Source organism: Castor canadensis, chromosome 2 (genome assembly GCF_047511655.1).
Source record: "Castor canadensis chromosome 2, mCasCan1.hap1v2, whole genome shotgun sequence".
Taxonomy (NCBI): Eukaryota; Metazoa; Chordata; class Mammalia; order Rodentia; family Castoridae; genus Castor; species Castor canadensis.
The window spans coordinates 185369489-185385294 of record NC_133387.1 but is presented as its reverse complement, the minus strand read 5'-3'; positions in this window follow the sequence as shown (position 1 = coordinate 185385294).

Here is a 15806-nt window from a genome sequence, read left to right as displayed (position 1 = left end):
CTACTTTTTCATTAAAGAAATGATTCTTGAGCATCTACTCTATACCAGGTGTTATGGTTTGGATCTGAAATGTCCCCCAGAGGCTCACATGTTGGAGGCTTGGTCCCCAGTGCAGTGACATTCAGAGGGAGGGCTTTGGGAATGTGGATTATGGGGGCTCTGACCCCATCAATGGATGAGTACATTGGGTTTTTTTGCGGGGGGGTTATTTTATTTTATTTTATTACTTTTTTTAATTCATATGTGCATACAATGTTTGGGTCATTTCTCCCCTCTTCCCCCACCCCCTCCCTTACCCCCCCGCCCCCTCCCTCTCCCCCCCACCCCCTCACTACCCGGCAGAAACTATTTTGCCCTTATCTCTAATTTTGTTGAAGAGAGAGTATAAGCAATAATAGGAAGGACCAAGGGTTTTTGCTAGTTGAGATAAGGATAGCTATACAGGGAGTTGACTCGCATTGATTTCCTGTGCATGTGTGTTACCTTCTAAGTTAATTCTTCTTGAACTAACCTTTTCTCTAGTTCCTGGTCCCCTTTTCCTATTGACCTCAGTTGCTTTTAAGGTATCTGCTTTAGTTTCTCTGTGTTGAGGGCAACAAATGCTATCTAGTTTTTTAGGTGTCTTACCTATCCCCATACCTCCCTTGTGTGTTCTCACTTTATCATGTGCTCAAAGTCCAATCCCCTTGTTGTGTTTGCCATTGATCTAATGTCCACATATGAGGGAGAACATACGATTTTTGGTCTTTTGGGCCAGACTAACCTCACTCAGAATGATGTTCTCCAGTTCCATCCATTTACCAGTGAATGATAACATTTCGTTCTTCTTCATAGCTGCATAAAATTCCATTTTGTATAGATACCACATTTTCTTAATCCATTCGTCAGTGGTGGGGCATCTTGGCTGTTTCCATAACTTGGCTATTGTGAATAGTGCTGCAATAAACATGGGTGTGCAGGTGCCTCTGGAGTAACCTATGTCACAGTCTTTTGGGTATATCCCCAAGAGTGGTATTGCTGGATCATATGGTAGATCAATGTTTAGCTTTTTAAGTAGCCTCCAAATTTTTTTCTCCATTGGGGGTTTATAAGCTGATGGGCTATTGGGAGGTGATGGAGACTTAGGAAGTAGGACCTAGTTGCAGGGAATGAGTTGCAGGAGGACCTAGTTGCAGGGTGTACTCTTGGGAGCTACATCTTGTACCCACCTCCACCCCCCCATGAATAACAAATCTTGAACAGAATGGTCATATAATTATAGATATTACCAAATTTCCCATGTGTGTAGACATAAGTTTACTTCATTCACACTTAATAGTATTCTTATTCCTTTGTGAAGTAGAAAGCAAGAGGCACAAGAAAGCACAACTAATGGAAAGATTGGTTTGAAATATTGGGAGGAGTGAATTCTTGAAGAACCAAAGGAAAAGTTTGCTAAACAAAATTGAAAGTCCCGCTCATATTGGAAATTGCAGCTTTCAAATAATGTCAGTCTTCATGGTTGTACACTTCCCTTCAGCTCTACTCAGTCATACATGTTTGGGGGCAGGAGATGGAAATTGAAGAATGGATTTGGAAAGAGTGCATGCAAAAAAGTAGAAGCAAAAAAGTTTATTGCAAGTGAATAATTCAAGTTATCAATTGTGGTTTTTATAGTTGATTAGAAGAGACAGAAAAGGTAGTTGACAGATGAATGGAAGATGGGGAAATCAAGAGGCAAGAGACATCGGTGGGATTGAAGAGCAAGGGTGATGGGAATTCGAAGTAACAGAGCTGTTTTGGCTGGGGAGACAACAGAACTGAAGTTTTCACACTAAGGGAAGAAGCAGATGATAAGCAGTAGGTAGGATGTGGTCATATAAGAGGGGAAGCAATGTTCAGTTGGATTGAGAAGGAAAAGAAACTTACAAGCTATTTTATTGGGGGAGGGATGCAGGGAAGACTGTGAGTTCCTATGGAAATGTGACTATGTTTTAGGGCATTCTGAGATCAATGTAGAATTGCAGTCCCTTCCAGCCTCACTCAGCTCACCTCTTTTTCCCCACAGCAGGGCTATACTCTGCTTTCTTTGCCTCTATAACAGAGATCAGAGCCATTTTATTTCTTGGACTCTGTCTCCAAAACTGGATGGAGTGAAACTTGGCTTTCCTAATTCTCATGTACCTACTGTTCCTGGAGACAAGCCAGTAAGCCCTTTTGGTTCAGAGAGTTTTATTGCTGATTGCTGTCAGAAACTGAAGTGGAAGTGACAGGTACCAAACACAGGAAGCTGCAGTTTCGAGACTCATACACCATTCACCCTTGGCATGGTCTCTACTATGTATTTTTTGTCTCCTTTCTGGAAGCACAAATAGAAGCTGCATGGAATTTTATTTTCCTTGCATTCCTAACAATGGAGACAAGCAAACCACTTTCTGTGACTGCCTGTACTCTCTCTATTAGAACAGTCCAGAATCTACCTGTTTTATGCCATCATATGTAAATAAAGAGAAATTTCCTAAATATAATATACCCCGTGTTTCCATAACTAAAATTAAACAGAAATTAACATGTTGCCATATTTGCTTCAGATCTTCTTTTTATAAGAAATAAACCATTGCAGATACTAGTAATGCCCATATGCAACCTTCCCCCATCTGTCTACCCCATAATATCTTGATAACTTGAATTTGGTGTAATTTCCATTTGTGTTCTGTACCTTTACTATTTATGGTTTTATCTGTAAATAATACATACCCTATTATGCCTAGTTTTTTTTTCACTCAACTTAGCTTTTGAGATTTATGCATCTTGATATATGTGGCTCTAGTCCATTTGTGTAATTATTCTATAATAATTCAATATATTAATAAACCACAGTTTGTGGAGCAAACTCCTAACATTTATGGTGCAGTTTGAGGAACAGTTGGTTTCCATTTACTCACTGTTACAAGTAGTGCTGTAGTGAGAACCTTTGACCTTGTTTCCTTGTGCATGTCTGCTGTGCACAGCAATGTCTAAGGTGTCTACAGGATAGACTCTAGAAAGGATGATGTAGTATTTTGTGCATGATAATGGCATGTTTATGTTTGTGAGAAATGAATAAACTGTTTTCCAAAGTATTTGCCTATTATTTTTCAGTGCTGGATTTTGAACTCAGGGCCTCATTCTTGGTAGGCAGGTGCTCTAACTACTTGAGCCATGCAAAATTTTGTTATCTTCCCTACAATGTGTGATATGAGAGTTCCTGTAGCTCCACACCCTAACCAACACCTGGTATTATGTCTGTCTTAGTACAGTCATTCTAATTGGTATAAGAGTTTCTTACAGTGTGGCGTAAATTTGCCTTTTTCTGATGGTTAGTGATGTTGAGTATCTTTTTAGATGACTGCTGGCCATTTGTATACATTCTTTGTGAAGTGTCTGTTAATTTTTTTGCTAACCTATTTTATTGGGTTATTACCTTTCTTACTAAGCTGATGTAAGTTCTTTACATACTCTGGATTAAAATTCTCTGTAATATTGTAAAATACATGAATTGAGAAGGTTTTCTTCAAGTCTGTGGCTTATCTTTTCATTTTCCAGATGGAATATTTTGGAAAGCAGAAGTTTAAAATTTTAACCATTTTTTTCCTTTATGTCTTTTGCTTTCTTTTCATTTAATCTTATCCAAATCTTTGCCTACTTCAAAGTCATGAAGATTTTCTCCTATACTTCAGTCTAGAAGTTTAGTAATTTTAGCTTCTATATTCAGGTGTATGATCCATTTTTTAGTTAATTTTTGTGTACATCATGAGGTAAGAGTTGACTCTTACTTTTCTATATAGTTATTCCACATCATTGTTGAGAGAGCTTTTCTTCATTGATTTACCTTGTTACTTTTTGAAAAATAATCCAGCACACACACACACACGCACATATATATATATATATATATATATATATATATATATATATATATATAGGAAAGTTTATTTTTGGACCCCCTATTCTATTCTATTAATCCTATATACTTAGAATAGTATATTTGAATAGTCCTATATTACTACAGTTTTATAGAAGTCAGGATATTAGGCACTATAAATCTTTCACCCCTGTTATTTTAAAATATATTTTACTAGTCCAGATTTATTGCATTTCATATAAATTCTAGAATCATCTTTCCAATGTCTAAAAATATCCTATTGGGACTTTGAATCCTTGAATCTATAGATTAAATTAAAAACAACTGACATCTTAACGATATTGAGTTTTTGACCCATAAGCATGGTGTATCATGGTATTGAGGTAGATCTTAAATTTCATCTCAGCAATGTTTCATGGTTTTTAGGTAGCAATCTTGCATATATTTTATTATAAATCTACATATTTTCATATTTTATTCTAATATAGGTGATATAATTTTTTATTTCACTTTCAAAATGTTTATTGCTAACATATAAAAATACAAGCAATATTTGTACATAGCCATTGTATCCTATAAACTTGTTAAAGTCACTTGCTCTATAGCTTTTATTATATATTCCTTAGAATTTTCTATACACACTACATCATCTGAAAATAAACCATAACTTACTCCCTTTATTTCAATCTGTATGCCTTTATTTATTTTTAAAACCATTATTCTAGTTATTTATTTTAATTGAATTAAAATTCACATAACATATAATTTAACTCCTTAAAAGATACTTAGTGGCATTATTAGTATTTTCACAAAGTTGTGCAAACACTACCTATATCCAGTTCTGAAACATTTTCATCAATCCCCAAAAATAAGCTTTTACCCATTAAGCAATTATCCCCATTTCCAAAACCCCACTTGTCCTCTTCCCCAGCTCCTGACAACCACTAATCTCATTTCTACCTCTATGAATTTACAAATTATGGGTATTTTATGCAAATGGAATCATGAAACATGTAGCCTTTTGTACCTAACTTCTTTCACCTAACATAATTTTTCTAAACTTCATCCACATTGCAACATGTATTAGTATTTCATTCCATTGTGTGTGTTTGTGTGTCACAATTTATCTACTTGCTCTTCCATTCATAGACGTACACATTGTTTCCACATTTTGGCTACTGAGAACAGTGCTGCTACCAACAGTTATGTGTTTGTGTTTGTTTGATTGTTTGCTTTCAATTAATTGGATTATATATTCCTAAGAGGAGAATAGCTGGGCCACATGGAAACTCTATGTTTAAGTTTTTGAGGAATGGCCAAACTGCTTTCTACAACAGCAGCACAATTTTACATTTCCACCTGCAATGCTCAAGGATTTCAGTTTCTTCACATTCTTACCAATACTTGCAATTTTCTATCTTTTTTTTATTATAGCCATCCTAGTGGGTATGGTTTTAATTTGCCTTTTCCTTGTGGCTGACGACATTGAGTCTCTTTTTTCTCTTTGTTCTCTTTGTTCTTGAATATAAAAAGTTCAGCTTTACAGGGGTAGAATTAACAAGTAAAAATGTATATATTTAAAGTGTACAATGTATGATTTGGTATATTTATACACAACCAAGTTACCACATCCACCACTTCACATTTTGTTAAAGTTATCACCATGCTGTATGTTAAATCCTCAAAACATACTCATAGCTAAACGTTTGTAGCCCATGACCAATGTGTCCTCATTTCCCCACCTTACAGCCCTGGGCAACCACCATTCTACTCTCTGCTTCTGTCAGCTTGACTTTGTTTTAGATTCCACCTGCGATACCTACAGCATTTGGTTTGGGAGGTGCTTATTTGACCTAGTATTCTGCTCTTACTATTCTGCTCAGGTTCAACCATGTTTTTTCCAAATGGTAGGAATTTCTTCTTTTTTGTAGACGAGTAGTGTGTGTGTGTGTGTGTGTGTGTGTGTGTGTGTGTGTGTGTGTGTGGTGACATTTTCTTCAGCCTCTCGTCCATTGATGGGTATTTAGGTTGTTTCTATATCTTTATTGTGAATAATGTTGCAGTGAACAAAGAATGCAGATGTCTTAAGATAATGATTTTGTTTCCTTTGAATATGTATCCAGAAGTGGGATCACTGGATCACATGGTAGTTATGCTTTTAATTTTTTAAGGAACTTCCATATGGCTTCTCTTCCACAGTGTATAAGATTTCCTTTTTCTTCATACCCTCACCACCATTTCCCACCTGTTATCTTTTTGAATAGCCATCCTAACAAGTGTGAGGTAATATCCAATGGTGGTTGTGAGACAATTGGTGGTTCTGAGCACTTTTTCATGTACCTCTTAGTCATCCATATCCTTTAAAAAGTTTTATTGAGGTATAAATAGCATAAAATAAATTATACCTGTTTAAAGCATACAACTTGATAACTTATGACATATTTATACCATGGCCAAAATCAAAATAACAAGCATGTCCAACAAGATCAGAAGTCTTCTTGTGCCCCTTTGCCCTCCTCCCATTACCATCCCACAGGCAGCTTCCAATCTGCTTTCCATCACTGAAAACCAGTTTGCATTATCTGGAGTTTTGTATAACTAAAGCAAATATTTGATAACATACAACTGATAACCTATGACATATGACACTTATCTCTTACCTTTTTGAATAACCATCTTAACAGGCATGAGACATATCTCACGATGACTGATTTGCATTTTTCTGGTGATTAATGATGTGGGGCAACTTTTCATACACCTGTTGGTGAGTTTGATGTCTTCTTTACAAAAAAAATGTCTGTTCAGTTCCTTTGTTCATCTCAATGGGTTTATTTTTTTTTTTGTTTTGTTTTTGTGCTATTGAGTTGCGTATATTCTTTACATATTTTGGATACTAACCCTTTGCCAGGTATAGCCCATAAATATCTTTCAGTTTTAAGTCCCCTTTTTATTTTTGAGTATCCCCTTTGCTTTCTAGAAACTTTTTTAGTTTGATGTAGTCTCACTTGTATATTTTTGCTTTTGCTCCATATACTTTTTGTCTCATATCCAAAAAGAATAATTTCCAAGGCCAGTATCAAAGAGATTTTACCATATATTTTCTTCTAGGAGATTTATAATTTCAGATATTGCATTTAAGTCTTTAATCCACTTCAAGTTAATTTTTGTGTATGACAAAAGACAGGAATCAAATTTAATTCATTTACATATAACTATCTAGTTTTCCCAAAACAATTTTTTTAAAAGACTTTCCTTTCCCTGTTGTCAAAGGGATTAGGTTGTCGATGATGAGGTTGCCACATATATGGGTTTTCTTCCAGGCCCTCTATTTTGTTCCATTTGCCTATGTATCTGTTTTTATGCTGATACCAAACTATTTTGGTTACTATAGGTTTGTAGTATAGGAAGATTAGGAATGTCATGCCTCCAGGTTTGTTTTCTTTATCTAGATGTCTTTGTATTTTGAGAGTCTCCTATGGCTTCATACAAATTGTAGGGGGTTTTTGTGAAAAAATAACACTGGAGTTTTGATACATATTCAATTGAATTTGTATATCATTTTAGGTAATATGGGCTTATTAGTGATGTTAATTCTTCCAATCTATGGACATGCAAAATCTTTCCTGTTTTGTATCTTCTTTAATCTCCATTGTCAGTGTCTTATAACTTTTATTTCACCTCTTTGGTTAAATTTATTTCTAATAAGTTATCTTTTCATACCATTGTAAATAGGATCATTCTCTCAATTTTCTTTTGGTATAGTTTGTTTAGAAAAACACAATTGATTCATATGTTGATTTTAGATATGCAAATTTACTGAATTTGTTTAGTTTCAATGAGTATTTTTTTTTTGTAAAGTTGTTAGGGTTTTGTTTATGCTATAGTTTCTTTTTCTTTTTTTATATTCGTTTATTCATGTGTGCATACATTGTTTGGGCCATTTCTTCCCCCTCATCCTCCACCCTCTCCCTCTCCCCCCACCCCTTCACTTCCAGGCAGAACCTGTTTTGCCCTTATCTCTAATTTTGTTGAAGAGAGAGTATAAACAATAATAAGAAAGACAAAGTGTTTTTGCTAGTTGAGATAAGGATAGCTATACAGAGAGATTCCTCACATTGCTTCCATGTATAAATGTGTTACATGCCAAGTTGATTCATCTCTACTTGACCTTTTCACTAGTTCCTGATCCCCTTCGCATATTGACCTCTGTCACTTTAAAGGTTTCTGTATTAGTTCCTCTGCAGTGGGGACATAAAATACTATCATATTTTGGGTTTCTTATCTATCTCCATACCTCTTGTGTGTATTCATCCTTTATCATGTGACCCAACTCCAACCACATTACTGTAGTTGCCCTAGAGCTAAAGTCCATATATGAGGGAGAACATACAATTTTTGGTCTTCTGAGCCTGGCTAAATTCACTCAGAATGATGTTCTCCAGTTCCATCCATTTTACTTGCGAATGATAAGATTTCATTCTTCTTCATGGCTGAGAAAAATTCCATTGTGTATAAATACCACATTTTCTTAATCCATTTGTCAGTGGGGGGGCATCTTGGTTGTTTCCATAATTTGGCTATTGTGACTAGAGCTGCAATAAACATGGGTGTGGAGGTGCCTCTAGAGTAACCTGTGTGATGTTGCTTTGGGTATATCCCCAGGAGTGGGATTGCTGGATCATATGGCAGATCTATGTTTAGATTTTTAAGAAGCCTCCAAATTTTTTTCCAGAGTTGTTGCACTAGTTTGCATTCCTACCAGCAGTGTAAAAGGGTTCCTTTTTCCCTACATCCTCACTAATACCTGTTGTTTGTTAGTGGTGTTTTTGATGATGGCTATTCTAACAGGGGTGAGGTGGAATCTTAGTGTGGTTTTGATTTGCATTTCCTTTATGGCTAGAGATGATGAGCATTTTTTCATGTGTTTTTTTGGCCATTTGAATTTCTTCTTTTGAGAAAGTTCTGTTTAGTTCAGTTGCCTATTTATTGGTTCATTGATTTGGGGAGAGTTTAGTTTTTTGAGTTCCCTGTATATTCTGGTTATCAGTCCTTTGTCTAATGTATAGCTGGCAAATATTTTCTCCCACTCTGTGGGTGGTCTCTTCAGTTTAGAAACCATTTCTTTTGTTGTGCAGAAGCTTTTTAGTTTTATGAAATCCCATTTGTTCATAGTCTCTTAGTTGCTGAGCTGCTGGGGTTCTATTGAGGAAGTTCTTGCCTAAACCTGTTACTTCCAGAATGTTTTCTGCTCTTTCCTGAACTAACTTCAGAGTTTTGGGTCTGATATTAAGGTTCTTGATCCATTTTGATTAGATACTAGTATAGGGTGATAAACATGAATCTAGTTTCATTTTTTTTTGCAGGCAGATAACCACTTTTCCCAGCAACATTTGTTGAAGAGGCTGTCTTTTCTCCATTGTATATTTTTAGTGCCTTTGTCAAAAATAAGGTGGGCATAGATGTATGGATTCATATCTGGGTACTCAATTCTGTTCCACTGATCTTCATGTCTGTTTTTGTGCCAGTTCCATGCTGTTTTTATTGCTATTTATGCTATGGTTTCTTATACATAAGATAATGTCACCTGAAAGCGGAGAAAATTTCACTTCATCCATGGATGCATTTTCTTTTCCATATCTAGTTGCTCTGCTAGGGCTTCTGGTATTACGTTAAATAGAAGTGGGTGAGAGAGGGAACCCTTGTCTTGTTCCTAATCTGAAATAAGAAGTGTTCAGCTTTTCTCTATTAAGTATAGGGTTAGCTATAAGCTTGTCATATGTAGCCTTTATTATGTTGAGGTATAGTCCTTCTATACCTAATTTTTTGAGTGTTTTTATTATTATTAAAGTATGTTGAATTTTGTCAAGTGCTTTTTTCTGCATCTGTTTAGATGATCATATGATTTTTATCCTTAAGTTTATTCATGTGATATGGCACATTTATTGATTTGAGTATGTCAAACCATCCTTGCATCCCATAGATAAATCCCTTTTGATCATGGAGCATCATTTTCTCAATATGTTTTTAAATTCAGCTTGTTAGCATTTTGTTGAGGATTTTTGCATCTATATTCATCAGGGATATGACCTCATAATTTTTTATAGTAGCCTCTGGTTTTGATGTGAAGATCATGCTGGATTCATCAAGTGAGGTTAATACTTCCTCCTCTTCTTCAGTTTTTTTGGAATGTTTGAGAGGTTTGGCATTAATTCCTCTTGGTTAAATGGTTGTAGAGCTGGGTGTCAGTGGCTCATGCCTGCAATCCTAGCCACTTGGGAGGTTGAAATCAGAAGGATCCCAGATCAAGGCCAGCCCAGGCAAATAGTTCAGAGACTATATCTCCAAAATAATCAGAGCAAAATGGACTGGAGGTGTGGCTCAAGTTATAGAGAGCCTGATTTGCAAACAAAGCCCTGAGTTCCAACCCCATTGGTAGAATTCACATGTGAAACCATCTGGTCCTGTAATGGTCTATGTTGGCAGGTTTTTGATTATTGATTCAGTCTCCACACTTGTTATTGGTCTGTTCAGACTTCTTCTTTCCTCATGATTCATTCTTGGTATTTTGTATTTGTCTAGAAATCTAACCAGTTGTAAGTTATCTAATTTATGGGCACATAATTATCCCTCACAGCCTCTTGCGATCTGTTATGTTTCTGTAATATCAATTCTAATGTTACCTTCTTCCTTCTTTTTTCTTCATAAGTCTAGGTAAAGGTTTGTCAAATTTGTTTCTCTTCAAAGAAGTAGCTCAGGTTCATTGATTTTTTTCTATTTTCTTTCTAGTCTCTATTTTATTTATTTCAGCTCTAATCTTTATTATTACTTTCCTTACTTTTTTTAGTCCACTGAGGTGTGAAATTAGGTTGAGATCTTTCTTTTTTTATTATTAATTTAAGCATTCACTATAAGCGTTTCCCTTATCCTGATTTTCACTGGATTCCATACATGTTGACATGCTGTGTTTCCATTTTCTTTTGTTTTAAACATTTTTAAACATCTCCTTTGATTTCATCTTTGGGTTACTAGTTAGTGCTGTTTAATTTCCACATGTTTATGAATCTTCCGTAATTTCTCCTGCTTTGATTTCTACTTTTATTCCACTGTGATCATAAAAGATAATGGAGATTCTTTCAAGCTTCTTTCACTTGGTAAGATTTGTGTTTCCACATAAGATCTATCCTGGAGACTGTTCCAGGCACTGTTGGAAAGAATATGTTACCACTGCTGTGAGATGCTGCATCCTGTATGTGTCTGATTTTCTTATTTGGTGTATGGTGTTATTCAAGCGGGCTGTTTCCTTCTTGACTTTCTGTCTGGATAACCTACCTGTTGTTGGAAATGGGGTTTTGAAATCCCCCATGACTATTGTGTTGCTATCTTCCTTCAGTTCTATTGATATTTCTTTTATTTAGGTGGTCTGGGAGTGGTTACATATATATTTACAATGGTTATATCTTCTTGATGAACTGACATTTTATCATCTCATAGTCATTTTCTTAGTAGCATATGACACATTTTGACTGAAAGTCTATTTTTTCTGATGCAATTATAGCCATCTTTGCCCTCTTTCAGGTAACATTTACATGGAATATCTTTTCTCATCCCTTGTTTTTTGTCTGTGTGTGTCTTGTAGGCAGTGTATCATTGGATCGTGTTTTTTAAAAAATCCATTCAGTCCCTCTATGACTTTTGTTAGAGATGTTGATTGGATAAGTAAATCATTTATAGTTAAAGTAATTCTCAATAGGTAAAAACTTAGAATTGTCATTTTGTCAATTGTTTCCTGACTCTTGTGGTTTCTTTATGCTTTTCTTCCTATATTGCTATCTTTTTTTGTGATTTGTAGACTTTTTATAATGGTATGCTTTGATTCCTTTCTGTTTAATCTTTTGTTTACCTACTTGAGTTTTCTTTGTGGTAACATTGGGGTTTACATAAAACAGATTTTTATAAGCAATGTATTATGCAGCAATATTATATAGTTATAATATATTTTATTTTAAGCTAAAAATAACTCTGGTTACATTCAGAATCTTTATACTTTTACTTCCCTCCCCTCCCACACACATATTTTATGCTACTGATGTCATGTGTTGTATTTTTCTTTTAAAAATTGTTTGAACTCAGGTCCTGGACAAGTGTTGTACCACTTGACCATGCCTCCAGCTCTTTTTACTTTAGTTTATTTTTCAGGTAGGGTTTCATTTTTTTCCAAGTGCCAACCTCAGACCATGATCCTCCTATCTCTGCTTCTAGGATCTGGGATTATTGGAGTGATCCTTCACACCTGGCTGTACATTTTATATGTTTATTCAGTCATTATTTTATAAATGATATTTAAGAAATTTTTGTCTTTCAATTTTTCCATTACACTTAAGTGATTTGCACATGATCCTGACAGTATCAGAGCATTGTGGATTTGACTATATATTTATCTTTTTCCAGTGGATTTTATATTTTCATATATTTTCCTGTTGTTACATAGCATTCTTTCATTTCAACTCAAAGAACTTCCTTTAGCATTTCTTATAAGCAAGGTCTAGTGGTAAAGAAATACCTCAACATATTTAAAGTTTATAAGATGATATTATGGAATACATATGTTGTAAAAGTTACTCCAGCAAAGCACATTAACATATAAATCACATAACATAGTTACTTTTTATGACAAGAGCACATAAAATCTTTTTGTTTAGCAAAAATCCCTAATTCAATTCGATTTTATTAGCTATAGTTCTCAGATAGATTTCCAGATTTGTTTATTCTGTGTATCTGCTACTTTGTATTCTTTGACCTACATCTCCCTTCCCTTGCCCCTGAAACCACGTCATTCTCTAGCTCTGTATATTTTACCTTTTAAAGTAAAGTTTCCATGTAAAAGTGAGATTGAGTAATGAGTTTCTGTCTGTGACTGGCTTATTTCACTTAGCATAATGTCCTTCAAGCCTATTCATGTTGTGGAAAATGGTAGGCTTCTTTTGATTTTGATGTATATATATATATGTGTGTATATATATATATATATATCTCACATTTTCTTTATGCATTCATCTATCGACTGACACTTTGGTCACTTCCATTTTTGGCTATTGTGAATAATGCCCCAATAAACACAAGAATGCAAATATCTTTATGCGGTAGTGATTTCATTTCCTTTGGGTACATATCCAGAAAAGGAACTGATGAGTCATATAGTAGTTCTATTTTTAAAAACATTTTTAAACCCTTGTGCCATTTTTCTACAATGGCTGCCTGAATCTTCATTCCTACCAAAAGTGTTTGAGGGGTTCCCTTTCTCTAAATCCTTGACAGCATTTATTACTCATCTTTTTGATAATTAATACCTTGAAAGTTATGCCTGTCCCTGATGACTTGTGATGTTGAATGTCTTTTCATATATCTGTTGGCCATTTTTATGCATTCTTTGGAGAAATGTCTATTCATGTCTTTTACCTATTTCTTAGTCAGGTTATTGTTCTGCCTTTTGAATTGTAAAAGCTTGTTTTATGAATTGGGGGTTTAACCCCTTTTTACATATGTGTCTTCGTAAATATTTTTTTCTAGTCTGTAAGTTGCTTTTACATTTTGTTGATTATTTCCTTTGCTGAGAAGTTTTTGAGTTTGATGCTGTTGTATTTATTTATAGCTTCATATATTAGTGTGATATCACAGACGTCATCCCCCAAAGCCAATGTCAATCATCTTTTCTTCTGTGTTCACTTACAGGCTTTATGGTTCATATCTTACATGTAGGTCTTTTATTCATTTTGAGCTACATTTGTGTCCTTAAGCTTTTGATTTTCTTAAAATATCTGTCCCTCCTTAATTTCTGAAGGGCAACTTTGCTGAGTATAACATTCTTATTTGTCAGGTTTTTGTTGTTTTGGTTTTTTTCAACACTTTGAATATAAATTCCAACTCTCTCCTGGTGTGCAACATTTCTGTAGAGAAATCCACAACAGTCTTGCTGGTGTTCCCAGGTATGTGATCAGTGTCTTATTTTTTGCTGCTCTCAAGATGCTCTCTTTGAGGGATGGGAATGTAGCTTAGTGGGACAGCACTTGTGAAGCCCTGAGTTCAATTCTTTGGAGCCTGGAAAAAAGCTCCAAAGATTCTCTGTCTTCAACTTTTGATGATTTGATTGTAATGTGTCTTGGAGTATTCTTCATTAGGTTATCTTTCTTGAGATCCTTTGAGTTGCATGAAAATAGATATCCATATCCTTTTCATGATTTTGGACATTTTTAGCCAGTATTTTTTGTGGGCGAGTATGGGAACTTGTGGCTCTATCACTTTTTGCTTTAGTTATTTTCATACTGGTTTTTGTGATTTTTGCCCTGGCTGGCCTTAGACTTTGATCTTCTTATCTACACCTCCCACAGTATTCTTTTTAAAAAGTTTCTCACTCGTTCTGTCTTTCTTTTTCTGGGAAGGATGGTGTCCCATAGGTTCCTTACACTTTCTTTACTCTTTTTAAATCTTTTTCTTTTCATTCCTCTAATTTAATTATGTCAAATGACCTACCTTTGAAACTGGTAAGTCTTTCTTCTTCCTGATTGAGTCTGCTGTGTTAAGCTCTATGGAATTTTTGCAGTTCTGTCATTGTATTTTTTAATTTCAGGATTCTCATTTGGTTCTTTTTGGTGGCTTCTATTTATTAATCAAATTTTGTCATAAATTGTTTTCCTAATTTCATTTGGTTGCCCATGTGTATGCTATTGCATTTCATTAAACTTCTTTAAGGTGATTGCTTGAATTATTATTCAAGGAATACGTACATCTCCATTTCTTGGGGTCAGTTACCAGAGCTTTATTAGTTTCCTTTGGAAGTGTCATTTTTTTGTCTGACTCTTCATTATCTGGGTAGTCTTGTGTTGATGTCTGCATTTTCAGGAACACTAGAAGAAGACTAATCTAGTCTTTAAAGACTGGTTTCAACAGGTTAAGTCTTTCTCCCAGCTGGTGGAAATTTCCTCTAGGATGGTGGTTGAGTGGAGCTGGATCCAAGTCATGTGGTGTTGCTAGGTCCACGGTGGGTCCATGGCTGGTATATCCTTTACCAAATGTGGTCCATGGATGGACTGTCTCTAGGAACGTGGTCCATACATGTTCTCAGATGAAAATCTGCTTAAGGACCTACAGATGGCAGACTTGTCACCTGAGCATGGATGGATGTGGCCTTTTCCAGGTCCCTGAGAGGCTCTCACTGGATTGCTAGGAAGATCTCTAGAAATAAAATTGCTGGCTCATATGGTAAGTATCTGTTTAATTCAACACAAAAATGCAAACTATTTTCCAAACTGGTCATACCATTTTACATGCCTGTCACCAATTATGAGAAACCCAGTTACCCCATATTCTCTTGGTATGTCAGGCTCTGGCTTCAGGTTTTAATTTTAGCTGCTTCAATAGATGCACAGTGGTACTTCTTTATGAGTTTTAATCAATGGTGGGCATATTTTCATCTGCTTCTTTGCCATTCACATCTCTTCTTGGGTATAGTGTCTGTTTAAATATTTTCTGATTTTATTGAGTTGCTTGGTTTCTTGAAATTGACCTGTAATAACCTGTTATATAATCTGACTGCCAGAATTTTTCATCTGACCTAGAGACTTTTATTTTCATATCCTTAATAATCTCTTTCTAAGAATAAATATTTTTATTTTGCTGAAGTATAATTTTAAAACTTTTTAAGTTTATACTTTTGGTGTTCTAAGAAATTTCTACCTAACTAAAGTTTATGAAGATACTCACCTGTTTTCCTCTAGTAATTTTATAGTTTTAGGTTTTATATTTGGTCATAAGATAGATTTCAAGTAAATTTCTATAAGTAGTGTGAAGAGTAGGTTGAAGGTTGCTTTGGTTTTGCATATTGCTGTCCAACTATTCCAGCACCATTTGTAGAAAAGACTATTCTTGT